Below are 12672 nucleotides of genomic sequence, written 5' to 3' on the forward strand. Positions count from 1 at the left end.
AACCTGCAGTAGTTTTGCATTGGGAAAGACGGCTGCTGTAATAGACAATTGGGGTAAAAACTATTGATGTTCCCTTTCATTAAAAATAACTGCTTCTGATAGTTGGTTTGGAGCTGTTTCCAGTGAGGCACTTGTGTCTATTATCCCTATAATGACGGTGGTTAGCAATAGATATGTTGGCTAAAAGTATGACAATAAGTATGAAAAAAAGTGTGTTCCTTTTTACAGCAGAAAGCTGGACTTTGGACTAAACAACTGACTGAAACTGTCTTACCGGTGAGATATCAGTGGGAAAGCGGATTCAAGATGCACTGGCAGAGCGGAGGAGCTTTCAAGACAGCTGCTTGAGTTTCTCTCTCTCTCTCTCTCCGTCACTCTCGCTCACGCGCGCACACACACCCATGCGAAAACACACACTCCACTCCCTCTCTCCTTTTTAGCCAGTGACAGCAGGCACCCAGCGATGACATGAGGAGTGTCTCTGGCAGCCACTAAGGCAGCACTAAACAGACAGAAATATCTGCTCTGACAGACGGACAGACTGTCACCCACTACGACATGCATGCAGCTGTCACTGAGTTTACTGCTCCTCTTCCCAACCCTCGGGTTTGATTTTCCTTTATGCAACTTTCTCACTCTCTCTCTCTCTCTCTCTCTCTCTCTCTCCGTGACGAACAGTGTTTCCCTTGTTGTTTTTTGTTCCCCCCCTTTCTTTCTGCTATCATACACTATATTGAAAAAGCCACACCTACATTTAGGACATTGTGCTTGGCTCTATTTGGCTCATGGCCAGAGAGGAGGTGGAGGGAGTGTGTGTGTGTGTGTGTGTGTGTGTGTGTGTGTGTGTGTGTGTGTGTGTGTGTGTGTGTGTGTGTGGTGGGAGGGTGGGGGGGGTTCCATGAGGCCAACTTTTGAGCATGCAGCCATCCTCCACTTGACCAGCGTTGGTCTGCACAGGCCTAGCTCTTTCCTCCTTTCATTTGCTCATTCTTTTGTTCTTGCTTTCTTTCTCTCTCACACAAGAATCTGTTCTCTCTCTCTCTCTCCCTCTCTCTCTCCCTCTCTGTCTGTCTGTTTAGCTCTCTCTTTCTCAGCCACAGCCGTTCTCAATTAGGAGGGTCAGGGAGCGGAGCGGAGAATAACTCAGGCTCTGGTATCTGGAGCTGGAAGGACCCAAAGATCAGCAGCAACAAGAAACCACTGCTGCAATGTGCTGCGCCAAAAACTAGGCTGTGGCTGCCTGTGTGTGTGTGTGTGTGTGTGTTTGCATGAGTGTGTGTGTGCATGTTGCATAAATCTGCTCTGTGTCAACAGGTTGTCAGTGACCTCTGAACTCTATATTTAAACAGACATGAATATGACAGAACTGCTAATGTTGTGATTGGTGCAGAGTTGTCTCTGCTGGAATGTAGATCTTCAATTTTAAAAGATCCCGGCTTTGAAACAATAGGAAATCATTCACACTCGTGCACTTGCAGGCAGGCACGCCCACGCGCCGAATCTTCGCCCCATGAAGAGAGCTACTTTAATTGCTTTGTTTCAATGGTCCCCTCTGAATGGGAGAGAGAGGCTGAGGGCTGTAGTTTACAAGACACATCTGCAGGTGTTGCATTTCAAACAGAGAAACTCCAGCTGTGAGAGAGAACACATACACTAACACAGGAACACAGATAGCAGAACATACAGGCGGATTGTCTTTCTGTCTCTTCCTCTCTCACACACACACGCTGCAGGTGCAGCGCCGTTCAAGTACGTTCCTCCGCGGCATCGACCCTGAAAACGCCGCTTCGTTCTGAGCGAGGTGAAATTGAAAAAATCTCTGACGTGTCTGTATCTCTTTCTGTAAAAGTAGCGACTTTAATGTGAGACAATGCAAAATATATGACGAGACGAAGCTGAAGCGCGGCATACTGAGCACAAGAACGAGAAAGAGAAAGAATGTGCTTATCAGCGGGGCTCCGTCAATGTGGCTGACGCTTCGCAGCGAGCATTACAAACTACAAGTCTGACAGAGCCATAAATACTCCAAATAATGTGACTTGGGGTCATGTAGGTTTCAGATAACCTCTCTGTGGCCGGTTGTGGAAAAAACTACTTTACTTTGTTGCCATACAGCCACCGGTACCCAGTATCTCACCCGTACACTTCTTTGAAAACAGCTCATTCAGAACAATTTCCACCCTTTAAAATTCGAAAAAAAAAAACCCTCTCGGAGCAGCTTCTCTATGAGAATCAAATCTGTTTGTTACAGCTGAGAGTCGAGTAGTTTTGGAGGATCTTTGGTAGCATGTCTCCTAATTCACTGAAAGAAAGAGCAATCAGCTAAGCTTCAGATGGCATCCGACATATGACGGATTCGGTCTCCTTTCTTCGAGCGTCTCTATTGTAATGTTCTCACACACTGCATGCCGCATTGCACACATTTTTGATAATCTATGCAAATATGCCACAGATGGACGAGTATGTATCTAATTGAGCAACATATGTGTCGCACTCTTAAAAATAATAATTCTTACATCTCCCCTTGTTTTTTTTTCTCTCAACCTACTTCTGTCACCCTTCGTTCATTCATTAAGAGTTACGTGTGACTGCGACGCTGGCGTACTGCCACACCATTTGTGAAATTATTCAAATGAGGACACCATGTTTCCTTTGTTTACTGCCTTGAATGGCGATGCCTTGAACAAGCTTGGAGTATTCATGAACGCCATTTCTCACTCTCGCTCCCTCCTCTCCCTCGCTACAACTACCACCCCCCCTTCTCTCCCTCTCTCTCTCTCTCTCTGTGAATACTGCCGCGGCATTGGAGGAACGTCCCGGCCATTATGAGAAGCCATTAATGAGTGTGTGGCGTGGCGTGTTGTGATGCGCGGCATATTACAGCCATTCATCAGAGGCCGAGAGACACTTGACAGGCGGACAGCCAACAGGTTGTGTAATCATATAACACAGCCATGTCAGGCCTGCCACAGCTCCGTGTCCCATTCAGGCCTCTAATGTTGTTTTCCTCCGGGTAATTGACGACGCCAGACAGAGAGACCCGGTGATGGATAACATCGTGAACCGACCGGCGCACAAAGATGGCGGTCTATCGGAGTGATGTCATTTCAGATTGCGTCAACATTTGGAGACGTTTAAAGGAAAATCCCCGGTTACTACAACTTCTTTCCCAGTTTTTGGCCGTCATTTCTATCAGTTATGATAACATGATATTCATCAAAGTAATTGCTGAGATCTGGGAACACAGCAACATCGCTACAATAAAGCCAGATACAAGCAGTTGCAAACAAGACATTTAGCCAGATTAACTAAACTTTATGTGGAGCTAAAACCAAAAGTGATTGCACTGGAAATGTGTGTATTAATCCCACTTTGCACATGAAAAAATAAGTCAAAGTTTAACCAGGAATTACAAATGTAATATGTAATATTTTACTTTTCATCATTGTTTCCTCTTCCAAATATGTTTTTGCTAACCTACAGGGTTGTTTACAACCTGTCTGATCATGTGACTGCTTATGTTTTTGCCCCGTTGGGTCTATTTTTTTGCAATATTGCTTTGTTCCTAGATCTCAGCAGTACAGTGTTATTATTACCAATAGAAATGACTTGTATAAAAAATCCAGGATGACACCTTCTTCATGCATCCTGAACTATTTTAGATGTGCAAAAAAAAAAAAATTCATGAATTAAGTTTAATGAGTCATAATTGAGTAAAAAAAAAAAAATCTCATCTAAATCTAGCAAAGAAAACCATTATGAGACATTCATCTAAGTTATGGCATTAATTATGTCAAAACATGACAAAGTAAAAGTGTTGCTCCGGTAATTACAATGTGCCAGGAATGCCATCTGACGCTCAGGAATGTGTTGCAAATATTCCGTCTCCTCTGCACAGCACAACTCTCAGCTGCATCAGAGGAGTAGAGGTGGCCCTGAGGCAGTGTTAGACGTTGTTAAGGATAGCAAGTATCCTCGCGCAACCTGTTCTGCTCTGTCCCTAAGCTGGAAAAGAGAAGACAATGTTCTCTCTCATCCTCCCACTCTCACCACTTTATACCTCTGCTTGTTTGTGAGATGCCTCTCTCGCGGCACACAATCCGAGCAGGCCAGCTTGTGTATGCGGTGGTGGTGGTGGTGGTGGGGGGGGGGGGGGGGGAGACGATAACCGCAATGAATATCTCCAGCAAGGATAAAAATAAATGTTTCTGTCTTTTGAATATCATCACAGTCTCCTAAGCCGCAGCGCCCAGAGGTGCTACTCCTTAAAGAACGAGTCTTTATTAGACATATATTTTATCTTTCATCCTCTCTCTGTCACGAACATGCGGTATAATGTATACATACGCAGATGACAGCAGAGAAACACAGGGCCGCCTGTGTGCCCCGCTCTTCTATGCATCAGATGAACACATTTACCGCAGGAAAACTTTATTCTGGAGAAGTAAAAGATGGAACGGGAGGAAGAAGAGAAAGAAAGGACTCAAAATGGAAGGAATGAAACAGATGAAAATGAAAAAAGGAGGCTGGGAATGGGATGCTAATTCCTTTGGTGAGCTAATCCCTGGGAGCTTTGACATTCTTTGCTTTATCTAGGAATGCCATGTGGCAATGAGGCGTAGACAAAACTCGAGCATAACATAGGGAATTGATTGCAGGTCATAGATGCTACCTGCTAACCAGGCAAATAGTGACTCCTATACAGAGAAATCACAATCTTATGAACACAAAGTCATCTTACATAACAAACTAGGCCAGAAACTAACAGTTATCAATTCATCTGTCGATTATTTTCTCCATGAATCGATCCATCGTTGTGAAATATGTCAATCACTGTTTCCCAAAATCCAACCTAAATGTCTTGTTCTGTCCCGACCAACAGTCCACAACTCAAAGATACTCAGCTTACTGTCAAAGAAGACTAACAAAACTAGAAAATATTCACATTTAAGAAGCTGAAACCAAAGAATTTTAGCATTTTTGTCTTAAAAAACGACTCAAAGCAATTAAGCAATTATCAAAATTGTTGGCGATTAATTTTCTGTTGATCAACTGATCGACTAATTGTTGCAACTCTATAACAAACAAATACAGGTAAATGACAACACATGTTTTAAGTTTACTTGATACTGACATTTTAAATCAGTGATAACAGAGCAGATTAGAGGTGACAGAAAGTTGTCCTCTTAACCTCACTACAGCACCTGCTACACCTGCACCTGAGCACGTCTTGGGTTGCCTTCTCTAAAAGCTCCGTTTTTTTTGTTTTTTTTTAACCAACCGTGCTTAAACCGTCTGGCTGGCATTTCAAGATGTATCCTCTCTAAAGACAGTTTGCAAAAAAAAAAAAATGCTGCATGGACATACGGCTCAAACTGAGAGAAAAACAAGGCGCGTTTTCAATTTTACCCGGGTTAAAACGTCACACTCTAAGGCAAAGATTAGATACACATACGCACACATATACACACACACACACACACACACACACACACACTGACCCTCCTCAATCTCAGCCCCCGTCACCTCACAACGGCCACAGTGTTCAGTGTCAACAGTGGCCACACTATGTTGCCCTAACATTAAAAATGCATCCAATTAAAGCTGCAGGGGGAAAACACTCCCGCTGTAAACGGCAACAGTCTGTAACATGTTTGCAGCTATGATAGGCTTTCTAAACAAATTAAGCCAGAGGAGCTCTGCATTACTCATCCTAGCTGGCTGTCTGGCCAAATTCTGCCTCAATTGCACAGTTGTTTGATCAACTGTTGGTACGTTGTGTATGTGTTAATGTGAGGAGGGGGGGGGAATAAAAAGAACGCCATGAGCCCATGGATGGCAGGCGAGATGAAAACGGTACGACAGCAGCAGAGACACACAGTAAAAACTTGCCTTCCTATACTTTCATGTGTCTACAGTCATGTGCTGTCACATTCTGCGGCTCTGTTCTGTCGGCTGGCAGCGTCTCTCTCTCTTTCTTTCACTGTGCATTACTTGTCACTCCTCCGATGGTCGGCGCGTGTGTATTTCTGTGCGTGCGTGTGTGTGTGTGTGTGTTAAACCTGTCGCTTTCTGTGCTCTGACGTCCGTGTGCTAATCGCTTTGGCTGATCCCTGCTAGTCACGCATGTGTGTACAGTATCTGTGTTCTTCTGGCTGCGTATACGTGTGCATGTGTGTGTGTGTGTTTGTGTGTGTGTGTGTGTGTGCGAGGCAGATGTTCCCCGGGCGGTGGCATTGCTCAGCGTTCACACACACCGTACTAAGGAAGCTTAACCAGCACTTTATTTATTTATTTGCTTCCTGGATTCCTACCCCCCCCCCCCCCCCTTCCCTCCCCTCCTCCTCCTCCTCCTCCTCCCCTCAGTCCTCATTCTTAATCCCTGGTAGCAAAGAATACAGTAGGAAAGGCAAAAGTGAGTGTAAAATTCAAGCTAGGTGGTAAAGTTTTTCTGCAATGCTGGATCTACTTTAAAAATTACAAACCTTTTCTGGTTCAGGCCCATGAGAAAAATTGTGCGGATGACTAGACCTTTGAATAAACCACAACAAGCTCTCAATAAACTCTACAAAGTTTCATTTGGATAGTGCAGCATATGATATTGAATTTAATATCATGTCACTATAATATGCCACCTAAAGCTCTAAGACTCTAAAGTAGGGTAAAGTTAAAGTCTACAGTCAGAGCTACGGGTAAATAGTCTAGAATTTTGTCACTATAAATCTGCAATAACACATGAACAGTCTTTTTCCCTATTCCACAGCCCTGCATCTGTCAACTGTAAAATGTAAAAATGACAAAATGTGAGTTTTTTGGAAACAAATGGTTCTTGAATCAAAGCATCATGGTTTTGTCCTATTCTCCCAGTATTGACACTGGCCACAGAGATTCTCGGCGGGGACTGGCTGGGCCTTTTTAGACAGAGCCAAACAGGATCCTGCACAGCTCCTCATAAACAGCAGCTGCAGACTGCTCAGTTCCCAGTTCCTCCCCGGCCGCCAGCCCAGGAGGGTCCAATCAAAACCAGCCACATTACTCCCTCACTTTGCCTTTGCGTGCCAAGTCTGCTCCGTGTCGGAAAAAAAAAAAAAAAAGAAAAAAAAAAAAAAAGCCAGTACTAAACCAAAGAGTGTGTGCACAACCGCCGAGCTGTGGATTCAAAAAGAAAAATCTGTTTACCTGTGTGAACTCTGACCTCGGTGGTACTGCCGCTGTGGTCGCCGCCCCCTCCCCCACCCCGCCCTTCATGTATTCCTCACGCACGGTCTCTCGCTGACCCCCTCCTTAAGTAGTGATCTGAGGGGAAGGAAGAAAGAAGAAAAGGCTGTTAAATTTCTTTTAATGGAATGCCAGGGAGAACCTGGTTCAGACAGAGGACAAATGTATCACAGAGAAATACACCCCAGCGTTGAAAAATGTACGCAGGAAGCCATGAGGGAGTTTGCTATACTACTGCCCCATTTACTCTACCTCCTAACCCTGCCTAAGAGCCAATGAACCAATGAACAACTGCACCACCCATCACACTGCCATGCCTGTATACTGCAGCAGTCCTGTATATCCACCACCCCCCTCCACCAATGCGACCCCACCCCCCCACTGCACAGGAACAATGTCCTTCCTAAAGGTTATCAGCAGCCTGGCGCTTGGTCAGCCTCATCCTGAGTCCATTACACACAGAGCGGCGAGATTCACTGCCTTAATACACCTCTCTAAGTCTGTCCTCCCTGCTTTGCTGCGCCCTTGAAGGGCTGATACAAATCCAGTATACGTCCAGTACACAAGTTTTGGGATTAGCCCACCAGCACATTTCTGCCTCTAAAATATCCACAATGCACTTATATTCAATAAGCTGAAGTTTCATTACCTCAAAAAACCCCATTAGCTGGTGAACACCAGCAGAGCATCTAGCAGATAAAAAGCCACATATTTCGCACAGAAATTGGTGGAGACCAAAACAGAGTTGTTGGAGAGAGGAACTGGGTGGACAGAAACATGATGCTACACTGAGGCAACAACAAACCATAATACAACAGTCTCTCAGAGCAACGGGACAACTCTGTAACACAAGATACAACATATGCATTGGCACCATTCAAGAGAAGAGAACATGTACTGCAAATAAAACAAAAACTATAATCTGTCAGCAATAAATATGTTGCTATGTGTGATTGAGCAAATATGAAAATCTGATAATAGAAACTGAAAGAAATCTGAAAAAAAAAATGTATAACAAAAGAAACTGACACTAACAATTTCACTTTTTACCGTCTTCATCTTAATGTCATCTGGCAAACACACGCCACTCTCTTATGTCTTCCATTGTTTTGTCACTTCCTGTACAATCTCTATCGCTGGTGCAACCAAGTTTCCTTTGCTTCTGGCACTTTTAATCAGTCGAAGAAAATTTGGCCAGAGGTTTGAAGCGTCTCTAGAACACTATGAGTGAATTGTTTCATTGTAGTACATCTTGTCTGTGTACACACTGGGTGCAGTTTATCTTTTCAAACCACTGTGCTTGATCAAAATCAATATATTATGACTCTCTGAGATTTCAACAAGTTTGACAAAGTTATGATTTAAATAAATTAAGGTGTTCACACTTTAAAAATGAAACATGGACGAATACAAATATGAAAAGTTGGCAAAATGCGACAAAAATCTCTAAATCTGACATATTTCCATCTGGTAGTGAAAAAACAATACATGGATGTTTTAAGCAGAATGGGTGTGTGAATGGGAGGTGGGCCCCCCCACCCCCCATATATCTTAACACCTGCTCGTTCATTTAATCTACGAGCAGAAGGGACCATACTGAAGAACATACTGTGGGAAGAGCGGCTGGTTTTGGAATGAGGCCAAAAAGAAGAGGACAGGGCGGAGGAGAAACCCATAAATACGCAGGGAGGCGAGCAGGTGTCGCAGACAAATGTGATTTACAGGGTCTATGTCCCATACAGTGCTGACAGGTAAGCCTATTAGGTTGATATTACCCAGCTATAACACGCACCAATGGACCCTCTTAAAAATGTGTGTGCAGTTAGTGTTAAAGTGATGGGTTTAAGAGAGAGATTATAATATCCCATTGTTAAGTTGGCCATACATTAGCTTCTGAAAATGCAATAATTATATCTTTAGTGAGCTGATTTTCACTCAAAGGGCTGTCATTTAGCAGCTTTACGAGAAAGCTATGTTTCCTTAAAGATGGTAAAAAAAACAAGATGGTTTTATTACAGCAGAGGTTAGATTGGATTCCAGTTTAAGAGCAATATGGGGCAAATGTTTTTTTCCCCTTCATACTCCGAAAATGACACGAGGCTTTGAAGAGTGCGAGAGGGAGCTAAATACTGGGATGGCAGTGCATTTCTGCATATTGGAACCTGCCGGGGAGCAATCACTGAAGGATGCGAACGTTTATGAGAAACTAAATGCACTAGAACATCGAGCGGAGATCTGCAATCGAGTCTCACTTGTAATACTGCATGAGAGACATGAGACTACAAGGAAATTGCTACCACTTGAGCAGCACACTACAGATGGTGTTGAGAGCAACACAGCACAAAGCAATGTGTTCCTTAATAATGTGGTGAATATTGCAGTGAAAAGCTGAGTGCTTCGTACTAGCTTCTGCAGACTCCAGCTATTTTTTTTTTTTTTTTTTCCCTGTCAGAAGTGTGAACTCTTTCATCCCGGATTTAAGAGGCTGCGGTAAAAAATCCTCAAAGAAACTAATCGTGTTAAATGAGGTTTGTGTCTGTATCCATGACTTTTGAGTGTGTGACTGTGTGTGTGTGTGTCTGAGGGAGGGGGGGGCAGTGGTGGGGGGTTATAGGTGCCTCGGAAAAAACTAAAAAATTCCTGTCACCTTTGAATCTAAACTCTGTGTCAACTCTCCAGCAGAGCCAGTCGTCTTCTGTTTCATAATCTTAGTATTACTCTCTTAACACTTCGATCCTGGTAATCGTATCTGATGAATGTGGCTGTTCATTGACTGAGATAGACCAATTTTCTGCGCAAAGTCTTTAAAGTGATTCAAATGCTGGAGATGACAAAGCCTGAGTTTGCCTGTTAAAAGCCCTTAACACCACCAACGTTTATTTTAGCTTCCTGGAGGGAATCCTAGTCTCAAGCGGCTGCTCAACTCATACAGACAGACTCGCTCATACACACATAGATACACACACACACACACACACACACACACACACACACACACACACACACACACACACACACACACACACACACACACACACATACCTTATCATCCAAGGCTGAGGAAGCAAGAGGGGCTATAAAAGCCAACCTCATCTCCTTAAAACAGGCAGGGCTGTCCCTGGGCGTCTTAACACAACTCATCAACTGTTAAACCAGAGAGAGAGGCAGAGCAGTAAAAATCAATGCCCCCCAACAAGGCAAACACCAGTCAATGATGTTAGGTGGAAGAGGAAAGAGCGAGAATTTGCAGCAGCGTCTGGAGAGGTAAGGAGAAACCAAGAAAGAGGGAGGGAAGCGAGGAGAAAGTCCATGTTAAGCTAAAAGCGGTAGGCTAATATATGTTATTGATTACCTCTATGCAAATAGAAGACCTCTAAAAACCAGAGAATGCAATTTAAAGCAGCAGAGTCTCTGAAATCGATTGGCGCTGTGAGCGAGAGAAGCCATTTCCCTCTAGCCAAGATAAAACACTTTACTATGAGCTGTCAGATACTTATCAGGAGGAAATTAGCAGAGGAATACCATTTTCCCAAAACAAACAGGTCAAGTGTTTCTCCTCCTTGAGTGGTCTCTCCCTCTCCTTCACTCTCTCCCGCTCTGATATCATCATCTGTTATTTCCTCCTGTTTAAATGCCAACAGTGAGGAGGCTGGGGCTGCATTTCATTCAAACAGATCATTTGTAATAAAAAACCCATGCAGGCGGGCCCCGTGCGCCGGCAGGAGCAGGCTGTTGTTTGAAACGGAGAGGATGAGGTCTCCGGTTCGCCTCGGCTCCTGGGAGCTAGCCCCAGAGCCTGCCAGCGCCCGCACGTACACACTGACGCAAGTCCGTTCTGGATCTCAGAGCCAGATCTCACCAAAACAATATTTGTGTTTTTGGCCTGCAGTCTGTGTTCCTGGCTGAAAGGAGAAAGAAAACACACATAGAACAGAGCAACAGAGAGATGTCGAAGCAGGCAGCAACCCACACAAGACAGCCTCGTCGGAGAGAGAGAGAGAGAGAGAGAGAGAGAGAGAGATAGAAGAGGGCAGCTCGGCGTCAACATCAACACCGGTTCTGCAGTCATCGCTCAGCGGGTAATTATGATAACAACGTGTTCCCTAGGCAGCCTCTCTCTGATTTAGTTTCCGAGCACTTACCCTTCCTAAAATCTCCTCCCGATAACATCTGATATGATTACAAAGTCAAGATCCTTTTCAAGGAGCGCCCACTTATGTGTCTCTAATTTGGTGTATAGTAACTCTCCCTCTTGTGACTGCTCAATGATGCTCCTCGTCTTATTGTGTGCTTAGTTACGATGTTGCACCATTCTGATTTTCATAACATTTTGGAAAATGCCATGACATAAATGAACCTCACCCTACCACACCATCTGTTATTGAGCGCTCCACTGCCTGCTATTACCTTTGATTGTAAACACAGCCTTGCCACATGGGGAAATACATCATTTCATTGTGTCTGTTATCATCCAGTTCTAACAGTGGGAGTTTGGCCCTGAACGGAGTCAGCGGAGTTGACCCTGTGATTACCTCTGCGGTGCGGCATTTTGCTTGGCTGTCAACACAGCCGACCCCTTAAACAGCCAGCGTTGCTCTGTAGCGGGGCTAGGCTGTTGACATACTGAAGACATTTAAGATAATCCCAGAGATGTCTCTGAGTTTTCCAAGATTACATCTTCAAAGGGGAAACGCGGGCGGCAGCCTCTACTTGAAAGGGAGAGAGATGCGGAGGGCTCTTGTTCTGAAGGAGGGGGTGGAATAGCTCAAGAATGCAATCATGGTTTTGGAGTGGAGAAAGGCCTGTCCTGGCTAGCTTAGCCGGTGGGAGGGTGAGAGGATAGGAGGGGGGGGGGGGGGCAGGTGGTGGAGAGGAATCAGACCTGAGAGAGAGAAAACACACCTGTTGGTCGGGACAAAACAGAGGGCGGTAAAGAGAGGATTCTCACCTGTGTGACCTGACAAAAGCTGTAAATCACACTGTTCATCTCTGGCCCGGCCCAGGCTTTTATTATGTTTGGTATGCTGTCATGTTGAGGTCATATGGGCAAGGTTTGGAGGTAAAGTACACACGATACGTGACAGTTCACAAAATTAGATTTATCCTGTAATGTCATTACTTTGTCGACACATCTGGTCTTTTCTATGGATGTAGATATCTTTCAGACAACTGCACAGGTATAACAGGATAAAATGCTGCTAAGGCTAGCTTTGGTTAGCGGGTAGCCTTTATTCCCTTTGGTTAAACCTCTGCTTTATAAGTTTATACCTCTACTATGTCATCAGCTGTACACATGTTTGTCACGAGCATCGATCAATCAAACTACACTTCTTACCAGGTACCACTTAAAGGGGAACTCCACTGATTTCACACATCAAAGAGTGTTTACAGGTCTACTAACTTAACTCTCAGCATTAAGTTTCCACAAGGAAAAAGCACACATGGAATAAAAAA

General features: G+C 44.3%; 1 protein-coding gene across 7 annotated transcripts in view; it reads right to left on the reverse strand.

Annotated features, from left to right (window-relative positions):
• Positions 1–12672, reverse strand: part of zmiz1a (zinc finger, MIZ-type containing 1a) — a 104140-nt gene that overhangs the window by 70460 nt on the left and 21008 nt on the right. For 6 of the 7 annotated variants that reach the window (XM_042433334.1, XM_042433333.1, XM_042433336.1 and 3 more), the window contains exon 2: positions 7180–7296. The exons of the other annotated variant lie outside the window; for it this stretch is intronic. The gene's annotated coding sequence lies outside the window, so the exon portion shown is untranslated. The remainder of the gene's footprint in view (positions 1–7179; positions 7297–12672) is intronic. 7 annotated transcript variants of the gene reach the window in all.

Source organism: Thunnus maccoyii, chromosome 14 (assembly GCF_910596095.1).
Source record: "Thunnus maccoyii chromosome 14, fThuMac1.1, whole genome shotgun sequence".
NCBI classification, from domain to species: Eukaryota; Metazoa; Chordata; class Actinopteri; order Scombriformes; family Scombridae; genus Thunnus; species Thunnus maccoyii.